At 36.6% G+C, this 12,898-nt stretch overlaps 1 protein-coding gene and 1 pseudogene across 1 annotated transcript in view; both read right to left on the reverse strand.

Moving 5' to 3' along the window:
- Positions 1-12,898, reverse strand: part of Epha6 (EPH receptor A6) — a 707,005-nt gene that overhangs the window by 677,116 nt on the left and 16,991 nt on the right. The gene's annotated exons all lie outside the window — the stretch shown is intronic.
- Positions 2,656-4,267, reverse strand: LOC150069491 (elongation factor 1-alpha 1 pseudogene; annotated as a pseudogene).

Consider the following 12,898-nt stretch of genomic DNA (forward strand, 5'->3'; position numbering starts at 1 on the left):
GTTATTGTACTAAATTCTATCCTGAAAAATGACATAACAAATAAATATAATATCACAGAATATGCTGTATATTTTATTTCTTTTCTCTCTCTCTCTCTGTCTCTCTGTCTCTGTCTCTCTCTCTCTCTCTCTCTCTCTCTCTCTCTATATATATATATATATATCACCTAATCATTTAATTTAGTCTCTGTCTCTGTTTCTGTCTCTGTCTCTCTCTCATATATATATATATATATATATATATATATATATATATATATATCACCTAATCATTTAATTTAGTCTCACAGAGACCTGAGTGGGAGGCCAGCAATCTTTAGAATATATTTAAGTCTGCTTAGAACATCCTGGTTGATGTTTAATTTTTTTTGCCTTTTGTTAAATTAGAACAGTTTTTGTTGGTTCTCCCTATCTTGATCCCTCAGGTTTTTTAAAATCACATTCTCATAAGTCCTATTTTCTATCTGTCTGATATTTTCAAGGGGCAAAGTTTTGCTGGAATTATTGCCATGTGTACTCTATAATTCATTACAGAATGTATTCAATTGTATTTAATCCTCACCCAGATGGACTCGCTCTCATATACTCATACCCGCTGTCTATTAGAATTTAACCATGCTATGATGGAAATCATGTCACAATTCTGAAATTGCTGATCATGATAAAGATATTCCATATACTTATTTTTTCCCCAAAAGTTAAACTAATAAGATCCATTTTTCTTTTGTAATAGTAAGGTTTTAGCTGAGGCCTCATGTTGAGCCATCTTTCAATTCTGCTTTTTGCTGGTTGCTTCAAAGATATGTCTACTCAGACTTTTCTGTGGAATCTGGCATTGAACTGTATTCATTCTGTTGTCAGTCTCTTGAATAGCTAAGATTTTAAGCATAAGCCACTTATGCCAGAAGCCACTTGCACCAATAATGATTTTTAAAATAGAAATAGTTTAGGATTTATTAAAACTATAGGGTCACTTAGAATCAACAGATATTTTAAAACTTATTAATCTTTATTGAGAAATTATTTTGGAAGTATTTTTATATTTTCATAGACATCTCTAGGGGCTGGTCTCATTTGGTACAGTAATACTTTACTTAGTAAGAAATAAATCAGGCACAGAAGATATGTTTACTAATAGCCACAGTGTCTGTCAGGTTAAGTTTCAATACAAGTGTACTGGGCAGAGCAGAATGTTGTAAGTTACAATGTATCACTAGGAATTGGTCCTGGGAAAATGTCAGAAAGGCAAGTGATTAAAATTAAGATCCAAAATCGACCTCACAGAATAACCACAGGTAATAGGTGATGTTTTGGTGTTTTTGAATCATTCCTGCTATGCCCAGGCAACTTCAGTTCTGAAGTGTACATGCAAATTGTGCCTACCTATGGGGTACAAATGAGTTCAGATTTAGGAAAAAAAAATTGGGGGAAGGAAACTGTACTGCTCTAGCACACTTTTCACATTCCATATAAAGATAAAGGTTCTCCAGTAAGCATTGCAAGTCTATTCTAACTAAAAATACAGAGCAATAACTTAGAGGAAGACAAATTTTGGAAAAAGTTATTGTTAGTAAGTATGGTAATACCATGTTCTAATAAGCAAAGGTCGATCCAGAGTATACACATTAGACCCTCTGCTCTTTAGTCCATTTTCTTGTAACTTCATGTGATTACTTCGACCAACATTCTTTGTTCTCTCCTGCACTACAGGGTCTATATTTGCAATACTCACAGCTCCATATCCCTTGTGAGGAAAAGTTTATGAGTTGTGCAGCTTCACTTCACTAGCACTGGGCCTCATGTTAAATATCACCTAATTAACAGGACTACCGCACAAATTTTATAAATAGCCTTCTCTTTCTAAATGAATCTGTTTTTCTTTATTTTATTTTTTTCTTGCCAATCCTAGGGCTTGAACTCAGGACATGGACACTGTCCTTGAGTTTTCTCAAGGCTACAGCTACCACTTGAACCACAGCACATTTTCCGCTTTTTTTTTTTTGTATTTGTATGTGGTACCAAGGAATCAAACCCAGGGCTTCGTGCATGCTAGGCAAGCCCTAGCATGTTATCCTCCAAGCCCCTGAATCTACTTTTCTTAAAGAGTTCTACATGTCGCCCCAATATGTAAATTAAGAGCATTATTTAAATAAGTATGTTTACCAATGCTTCTTTCACACAGTCATATGCAGGCAGGCATCCTATATTTTTTCCCTATTATACTTTGTTTTAATGGGTCTCAAATTCTGTGATAGATTTTTTTGGTCATGTTTCCATTGAAAAGTACTGATTTGGGTCAGGAGCATAGCTTAGTGGTAAAGTGCTCACCTTGCATGCACAAAGGCCTGGATTCAATTCCTCAGTACCACATACATAGAAAAAGCTGGAAGTGGCACTATGGCTCAAGTGGCAGAGCCCTAGCCTTGAGCGAACTGTCCAAGGACAGTGCCAAACCCTGAGTTCAAGTCCCATGACTTGCAACAAAAACCCTGACTTTTAAAAATTAATAACTTAAAACTGCCGGACCAAAAACTGGTCTACAAAACATTTTCCTTTCCTTCTGAAGATTTTACAATGCATTGTCATCTTTAACCATTCTTAACTTAAATGGTGAATTGAGATAAACAATTCTGAGACTGTTCTTCCACCACTGGTTCAGACTGAAGTGGAAGGTGTTAGGGGTAATATGCATTTAGCCATCTGAGCATTCTGGGCAGGCGTGGGGACCTGGCCAGCTCTGGCAGACTTCTTGTCCACAGCTTTTATGACACCCACAGCAATGGTCTGCCTTATATCACCAACAGCAAAAAGAGCCAGAGGAGGATGGTTAGCGAAGCTTGCCTGGAGCCATAACAATGACAGCAGCATCACCAGACTTGAGGAACTTAGGGCCGTCTTCAAGCTCTTTACCAGAACGGCGGTCAATCTTCTCTTTTAGCTCAGCAAACTTGCAAGCAATGTGAGCAGTATGCCAATCCAGCACAGAAAACAGCCAGGACTGACTTGACCTGGATGGTTCAGCATGATCACCTGGGGGGTGAAGCAGCTGCTTCCATGGGCAGATCATTCTTGCTGTCACCAGCAACGTTGCCATGGAGGACATCTGCAACTAACACGTTCTTGACGTTGAATCCCATATTGTCCCCAGGAAGAGCTTCATTCAAAGCCTCATGATGCAGTTCAGCAGACTTCACTTCAGTTGTGGCATTGACAGGAGCAAAGGCGGCCACCATGCCAGGCTTGAGGACACTGGTCTCCACTCAGCCAACAGGGACCCTGCCAGCACCTCCAATTTTGTAGACATCCTGAAGTAGCAGGCCCAAAGGCTTGTCAGTGGGATGAGTTAGTGACAGAATACAATCCGAAGCCTCAAGCAGGGTGGCTCCACTGGCACTGACATCTTTTACGGGTGACTTTCCATCCCTTGAACCAAGGCCTATTAGCACTTGGCTCCAGCAGGTTGTCACCATTCCAACCAGAAATTGGTAGAAATGCTACTGTGTCAGGGTTGTAGCCAATTTTATTAATGTAGGTATTGACTTTTTTTTTGCCAGTCCTGGGCCTTGAACTCAGGGCCTGGGAACTGTCCTTGGGCTTTCTCAAGGATAGAGCTCTACCACTAGAGCCACAGCATCATTTCCGGCTTTTTTTTCTAGGTATATGGTACAGAGGAGCTGAACCCGGGTATTCATGCATGCTCGGCAAGCACTCTACCAGTAGGCTAAACTCCGAGGCCCCAGGTACTGACTTCTTTAACGATTTCCTCTTACCTCTTCTAGCTGTAGGGTGGCTCAGTAGAATCCATTTTGTTAACACCAACAATGAACTGCTTCACATGGAGTATGGAAGCCAGAAGGACATGCTCACAGGTCTGCCCATTCTTGGAGATACCAGCTTTAAAATCACCAACACCAGAAGCAACAATCAGGACAGCACAATCAGCCTAGGATGTGCCTGTGATCACATTCTTGATAAAGTCTCTGTGTTCTGGGGTATCCATGATGGTCACGGAATACCTGCTGGTCTCAGATTTTCACAGGAAGATGTCAATGGTGATGCCATACTAACATTCAGCCTTCAGTTTATCCAAGACCCAGGCATACCTGAAGGAGCCCTTTCCCATCTCAGCAGCCTCCTTCTTGAACTTCTCAATGGTTCTCTTGTTGATGCCACCACATTTGTAGATCAGATATCTAGTGGTAGTGGACTTGCCAGAATCGACGTGTCTAATGGTGACAATGTTGATATGGGTCTTTTGCTTTCCCATTTTGGCTTCTAATTAATGTGTGGTTTTCACGGCACCTGCCTTCTGACGGCAAACCGGTTGCGATTATAGATGACTATCAAGACCCACAAGTCCTAAAATATTTTCACTCGTGTTTTTTTTGTCTGAAAACCAAGACATGATTCATTGTTTTGCCATGTTCAAAAGAAAATTTCCCATTAGACATGTAAAATAATGTAAACAGCACAATTAAGAAAGATCCATACAATTGAGCCTCTCTATAATATATTCATACTAGTAAATCTAAAATGTCAGATATATTCCAGGTACTAATAGCCTTCCTCTAGCAAGATGAACACAACAGATGATATACATGGATTTGCAAAAGCGATGCTCCAAATTCAAAGATATGCTCAGTAAATGTTAAACAGCCGTTCTGTTGTTTTGAGGGTACTTTTTGCTGTTTTCAAAATTTGGGCTTAAGTAAGGTATTACTTTAAATGTTGTGATTGAACCAATCTTTAAAGACACTGAGCTGAAATCTGAAGCTTGTGAAAAATTAGTATAAATATTTAAATCTATATGTCATAAGCAAGCGCTATGGAAAACTAAATACCTTGAAAACAAATTAAGCAAATAAGTGATAGAACTACAACTTTCTCACCAGGATGATTTGATGGTGCTGGATTTATTCTGAGGAATATTTCCAACCAAACTGTAAATGGATACATTTGAATGAGAGGTAAAATTAGAGATTTTCTAAAGTTGAAATGAAAACTGGTGGAGGGCATAATAATACCCATAGAGTTCTTTACACAACTCAAGCTATGTAATATATTAACTATTTGAAAAATGCTAGCATAAGACTTAAATTTAACTTATATCCTAATTTAAATTTAATCTGAGCCTATTTGTAAGACTGAAGTTAAGATGTGGTGCTAAAGAGAAAAATACAAGTCAGGGATAAAAGTCATAATTCACAGGAACCTAAATACTCAGAAATAATTATCGGGATATTAGCCTACCTTTTTATTTTTATTTACTTTTTGTCATCTTGAAAGACAGCTCTGATACATGCCCTCCTACACTGATGATAAAATATGAAAGGACCAGGAAATGGGCAGCTAAAACATATTCTTTGTTTCTTAAGTGCTATCTTGGTTCTTTCAGATGAAAACTTTATGATTCATCCTGGGGCCTGGGGTGAGATTTTCTATTTTCTGCATGAAACAGAGAACACTTGTTTCTCTCCTGTTTTGATAGGATTTTTCAGAACTCAATTCCATAAGTGGGAATATATACAAAGAACATGTGTGTTGTAGAGATGGCTATTTTCCCTGCAACATAATTTACAATATACAAGATATGAAAAAATCTAAATGTCCATTAATGAATGGTCTAACAATATTGTTTGAATGCAGAATAGAATACTATTTCATCTTATAACAGCAAGAAACTCTCATGCTAAAAACACAGGCAAGCTATAGGTGATATGAAGTAAAACAGGCAAAGAGAAAGGAAGTCACTATGGGATCATATTTACATCCAGAATCCTAGTCAAGAGTCAGATTCATAGATGTAAGGAGTCTTACCAGAAGGTGAGGTGAATGGAAACATGGGAAATGGGTCAACAAGTATCAATTCACAGTTACTTTCTGTTCTTGTCTAGAACACAGTAATACTGAATAGAAGAGATGTGCATTATTTTGTAATATCTGCTGTCACATAAAGCAAGAAGTGCAGAGATAGTATTTTCATGCCTAAACCTTTTCCTGGATTAGTGCCACTGTCTGAATTGTACCTTCTTCTCAGAGAGAAATCTCAGCAGTAAAGATAAGTCCGCCCCTCACCAGAGAAGATAAGGACAGATATTTCTTCTCCTAGGTTCTTGGCAGCTGAACAGCAGGACCGTGATATAAGAGTCCTCACTACAGTGTTCTAGTTCAGGACTTTTAATCTGGAATGAGTGATGGTAAGAAGAACAGACAGAATTAATTTCGACACTGGTGGTAAGAGCAGCAGAAATGCCAGCATCTGGCATGAAGCTGTCCTCATAAAGAAACGCAGATTAGCACATTGTGATATTAAGCTTTTGATTAACATATGGGGAAAGAGATGAAAAGGGTTACTAATATATCAAATAGGCTACTTACATTGCATAGCGGAAAAAAAAACAACAACAAAAAGATGACAATAATTCAATGGGCTGAGAAGAGGTGCTGATTTCTCTTTGAAAGCACTTCTGCCTGATGGCTGGCAAGTAGCTATTCAGAAGGCAGGGCTGAGTCAGCAGCCTGTGAGATGGTCATCACTGGTCCCCAAGGAAGATGGAAAATGACCTCTAGGGAGCATCCGCTGGCATTTAATGGGACAGACATATCACTTCTCATATAAACTTCTTGACCACAATAGTCACTTCCCTTCTTCCACATGTTTGGAAATCAGAAAGCCAGAAACATTGTACAAACAATCTGCAGTACCACTACCATTTTTGGTGTTACTTTTAACATTCTGAAAGGCTTCCTTGAGTCACAGAAACACAGAAATTAAAATAATAATAATAATAATAATAATAATAATAATAATAATAATAATACTGTCCCCAGTAAAGCCAAGGCAATTGCATCTCCAATCTCTCCCACAAACATTCAATCCCCATGCCACAACCTTATCAAGCTTTTATCTCTGTGCCTCAAGTTCACCCAGTAATTAGGGTTTGACAAGGACTTTTAAACAACATGACAAGTAGTCTATCGGCAAATAAAAACACATTTCAAGAGGTTATGTAATGGATAAAATATGTAATTTTGGGACCGGGAGTTTGGTCTAGTGGTAGTGGTAGTGTTTGGTTAGCATGCATGAAGGCCCAGGTTCGATTCTTCGGTACCATATACATAGAAAAAAGCCAGAAGTGGTGCTGCAGCTCAAGTGGTAGAGCACTGTCCTTGGACAGGCCCTGAGCTCAAGACCTGTACTGGGGAAAAAATATGTAATTGTAATATATAATTGGATAAAATATATGAAATATAATAAGAAATGTGTTATAATAGTGGGGGCTGAGTAACCTCATGTCTAATAACTTTTTGCTGAGACAAGGCAAGGCGCAAGAGGCAGGGCCCAAGACTTGATTACCATTGGTTACAAATGTGTTATTGTTTATCACTCTCTGCTGGGACCTAGAGTGAGGGTATATTAGCTGGAGGGACTTCCTCAGGAGGGGGGAAGGTTGGAGAGAGATTTTCCTGCCTTGATGAAGCTGCGTGGTGTCTCTGTTCCTGCTCCAGGGAAAGAAGGCTGAGTTCAGAAGGACAGTGGGCCCTCTCCTCTCTGGCTTGGACTCGTCGTGGTGTTTTTCCCCATCCCTCCTAGTCAAGAGGGTCCAGGGACGAAAGACCCCCAACATTATAATTATCTTTTTTTTTCAGTCACATGCTCTATACCTGTAATCCTAGCTAGCTGGGAAGCAATAATCCAAAGGCACTTGCTCAGTTCTCAGATGAGCAATTACTTATAGGTATTAAGATATTTCATCATAATAAAAAAGGACTTCCTTTTCAAAATTAGTGGGACACGATCATTGGAAAAGATTTCAGGTTTCCTCATTTGCAGTTCTCTTCTATCTCCGGTCCCTCTTTGCCCTGACCAAAGGATAACGGAACCAAACCAGGCTAATTTATACAGACACACCAAGTCTTTCACTCTCTGTGTATATTGAATGGCCTCTTCTATCTTTTTGGAAAAGCCCTTCCCCCTGGCTCTCCTGCGTCGTAAATCATGTCACTGGAAATGCAGCAAAGCATTCTGTCCTCTCCAAAACTTCTACGGACCCCCTCTGTGCAGAGTAAGTGACACCACACTTCCTCTTCCTCCACAAAATCCTGTGAATATTATTTTTAGCAGGTAATTATCACATTGGGTTAGAATCATTAACGTACTCCTTTTCCTCTGTACTCATGAAATGAGCCTTTTCCTAAGTGAAGTCTTGTCCCTGTCTTAGGATCTGTGCTCCTTTTGTTGTGTGCTCAGTGTAACTTCATTTGCTGTACTGAAGTCACTATGAAAACTCACCCATCTTCTGATCTTTGTATGAACTAGTTCCTGTTGGCTTCTCCATTTTATGGCCCAGCTTAGAGGACTTCAAACAGCACTTTCTTTCTAAATTCCTGTCTGAAGTTGATGATCTCAAATAATTTGCTTCACCTGTTTCTCCCATTGCTTATTTTTAAAGGGACATGATAATGTGAGCTACTTCCTGAGTTAGAAAACAGTATATAATTTGTGCAGAACAGTAAACTTACTTTTCCTTTTATGGCCTTGTTTTGTAATCCATGACACAGGCTGGCAGCTCTTACCAAAGCACACTTAAAATGCTGCAGCTAAAATGTGCACAAGTGTCAGCTCAGTAAGAGTGACACAGATTCTACTGGTATGCATCCTTCAATCTCCATTTCCCCCCTCTGTAAGTCACAGGGGAGGCAGGATGACTCCTTGTTTAATGCTAATCATAGCTTCTGGAATTCAATTAATGCTTGTTCAGTAAAGGTGGAATGAATGATTAAATGACTTGATCGACAATGTGTGAAGATGTTCCAGTGCTGCTGTGAAACCCAACGAAATAGTACAATTGTGTAGCAGTTTTGATTTTCAAACATTTTGACAAACAATTTTCCATTTGCTCCTACAATCTTCTCAAATAGAACCATCAAAGATTATTAGCACTTTACCAAGTTGGAAACTGTAGCCCTAAGAGATTAAACCATTTGCTTAAGCTCCACTGTCATCATGTACACAGAATCAGCAAGCCAACTTAATTAATCAGCTTGGTGCCTCACTAAGAAAAATGGTTATAATGTTTTAATTTTTTGTCATATGTTTTCCTATGATTTCAATGAATTTAGTGGAATGGGAGTGATTAATAGTTATATAAAGTCCAGTACCATGACTGAGGAAAGGAATTATGTGACTCAACAGAATGAGAGAAGAAAAATTCTGTTTATGATTAATGCTGTAGAGATTAAAGCTCCTTGGCAAGTGCACTGTAATTTAGGTGGTAACAAAGTTTTACAAAATACATTGAATACATTGTCTACATTATACTTTGCAATCAATTTACCCTTGACTTGAATTTTCACCATTGACATGTTTAACAATATACTTAACAATATGGTCATATTATTTTATAAATCACATTTTTTAAAGATCATTATGCATATTCATATGAATTATGAAGATACTGGGCATGGATTTTGGCCTAGTGGTAGAGTACTTGCCTAGCATGCACAAAGACCCATGTTCGATTCCTCAATACCACATACACAGCCGGGAAGTGGTACTGTGACTCAAGTGGTAGAGCTCTAGCCTTGAGGAAAGCCCAAGGACAGTGTTCAAGCCTCAGGATTGGCAAAAAAAAAATGAAGGTACTGAAATAAAATGAGGTGGGGGGCGGGAAATGGGGACCAAGACATGAGAAAGGGTATCAGTGTATGTGAAGTAATACAGCTTCTATCTGGTGAATACAAGGTAACCCTTCTATTAATTACAATAAAAAATATATGAAAAGAAAAAAGAAATGCAATAAAATGTATTGAATGACTTTTCACAGCTACTTCATAGTTAATAGAAAAATGAATTAATTGAAACTTTATTTTTCCTCATACTAAAAATATACTAAATAGAAATATGCTAATAAATAAAAATATGCTAATAATCTCTGCACATCCACTTAGCTTTAACTTTCTCTTCTATACACCAAATTTCCCGAATAAGCCTACCAACTAACCATTCACTAACAAGTTACAAAGAATACATGACTTAGGACAACAATAATGTTCATTGTTTTATAACAAGAGAAAATATTTAAAAGAAACAATATGAAAGTAAGCATATTGTAATTTTCCTTATTGGATTTCCTACTAAAATTAAAAAATATCACTGAGTCAGAGAGACTCAGTATACTTCTTTACTATAGGGAATAAAATACAACTTAGAAATAACTTTTAAGTATATATTTTAGTAACATGGAGGCAAAAATAATTCTAAAAGAATGGAAGAAAAGCAGTTTTCCATTAGATTTACTTAAGTTCAAAAATAATTTTTGCATTTACTTTTCTCTTTTTAAAAATTTTGATTATCCTTTAAAAACATGCATTTATTTATTTATTTTGGGGGGTCATAGGGCATAAAGTCTGGGCCTGAACTCTTCAGCTCAAGGCTAGTGTCCTATCCCAGGAGCCACAGGGCCACTTCCCATTTTCTGGTGGTTAACTGGAGATTAGAATCTCATGGGACTTTAGTGCCCAGGCTGGTTTTGAACTGTAATCTTCAGATCTCAGCCTCCTAAGTAGCTTAGGATTATAGGCACGAGCCATCACACCACACTTCAACATGCTTTTAGTTCTCATATCATTCTAAATAGAAAATTTCAAATAGTTTTCATTCCATTTTATCTTTGCACTCATAATTTAAATCTATGTTTTGCTGCCAACCCCCCAAACAAATGGAAATTCTGTGTTACAAACTGAAAACAAGAAATGACTAGTTAGCTCCAATATATCTAACACCAAATAAACACGTAAGGAAAGAAATACACCAATGTGACACTGTACCATTTAGCTACATATTGCTAAATGATCAGTACATATATCAACATACCACTTTGATATTTATAGAATACATAAATATTCATTATCTCAATAGTTTAAAAAATTTCCTTATATCAATGACAGTAATAATAGAAAAATAATGCCATCTCAGGCCTTGGTAACAATGATCAAAAGCTAATTACTGTATGATTGGGCAAGCAAAATTAGGGGCCTCTGCATGCTAAATAGTTAGGTCTTAAAGAAGGTACTCAAATCCATGATAATTCAGTTTTTATCAAGGTAGACATTGGGTAGACTCTAGAACAGTAGACTCTTAATACCTGTAGGTATACCTGAGTCCAAGAAGATGGTATAACACAGGATTTAAACATAACTAATAACAACGACAGGATATGGAGGCCTCTTCACATCAGCCATCTGGGCAGTCCATATGAATTTCAATTTCTGTTTTGAAATTTATTTTGATACATTTATTATTATATTTTAGTATGCTTGTACATACCACATGTAATACATCCAGAAATGAGTATTTCAGCTTTGTCAGTATGTTTTCCAAGTTTCCACTACAGAGTTTGATGAATAACCTCCAGTTTCTTAGAATACAGCCTTAGTTCAGCATTCAAATAGTTCTATATCCTGATCTTTGTTTTGGTCTTTTGCAGAATTTCCTATCTCATTTCTCCTCACAGGCTATCTACCCACCTATCTACCAGTCATTTGCCAAAATACTATCAAAAACTCCCTCTGCCAGGAATTATTTACACCCACTATTCTTCTCACATTTCAATTCTCACCACAAGCTTTACTTCTAATAAAAATTATTTCTTGATGCCTTAAAATAGACATGATTGCTCCTCCTCTGAAGTCTTTAGTAGCATCTATATACTTCCATCAGCACACCTACACATCTGTCTCTTACTAAATGACTGTAATTTCCTATTATAAGTAGATTCATAAATAGTCATAATTAAGCTCATTTATATGTGCATTTTTAACATAGGGCCATCAGTAAAACTTAATTCAATAAATATTGGCTGCTAGTACACTATAAATGTAAGAATTTAGTTTTAATTCCTAAAGCAATATTGGTAATTCACAAACTTCTGTACAAATTATTCAAATTATAGTTTAAAATTCTTAGTTATTGAGCTGGAATAAAATATTTCTTCAATTCATTTATTTTCCCAAAGGAAACAATATACTAAGTAAGTGTTTATGAATGTTGTCTGCTTGACTATTTTGTAGAAAATTAAAGCAAGACCAAGATATTAAGATTTTTTCCAAGAAATCCATTTTAATAAAGCTAAGGGCTAGGATTCAGTTTCAGGCTTATTTAATTCTGAAGTTCTGAATAAAGAATAAAAAAAGAAAAGAAATATAGGGAAATGCAAATTGAGCATTTTACTCACCCGGCTTTAACTAGAACTTATTTCTGCTTTATAAATCACTACTTCCTCTGTTGAATATGAGTAGAAAATTGTCTTTAACTCATCTTTAATCATCCCACAAAACTGAGAAAATGTCATGACTTGTGGGCTATTAGAGATTCTTGACAGTTCAGAGTAACTCTGACATCTTCAGCTCTTTATTACAGATTCTAATGTAGAGAGCTGAGCGATCAACATATCTTCTATGTAATTCCAACTTCTAATTCTCCTTTCTCATTTTATCTTTCATTTTATTTATTTCTGAAAAGAAAAAAAAAACTATATTCTACATGACTTTTGCCTTTATTCCACAGCTGACTATTTTAACTTGAATGAGCCATGAATATGTACTGTGAATGAAAAAAAAATTCTTCCTCACTTTTTTTCCATTTAGTGCACTAATATTTAAAGCCTGGGCATATACAATTTTTTGTTCTCTAAAAACTGAAAGATGGATATATATATATATATATATATAAAATGTTTATTCAATCAAGGGTGAACAATTTTCTAGCAATGTTCTTTCTCAACCTGAGATTTATTAAGGGAGATCTTGTTTAATAACATTTAAATAAATGGATTAATTTATAGAATCTACAATCAAAATATTCTTAAGACCATTTTTCATTTATTTTGAGTCAAAT

Source organism: Megascapheus bottae, chromosome 1, assembly GCF_031878675.1.
Source record: "Megascapheus bottae isolate mThoBot1 chromosome 1, mThoBot2.hap1, whole genome shotgun sequence".
Classification (NCBI taxonomy): domain Eukaryota; kingdom Metazoa; phylum Chordata; class Mammalia; order Rodentia; family Geomyidae; genus Megascapheus; species Megascapheus bottae.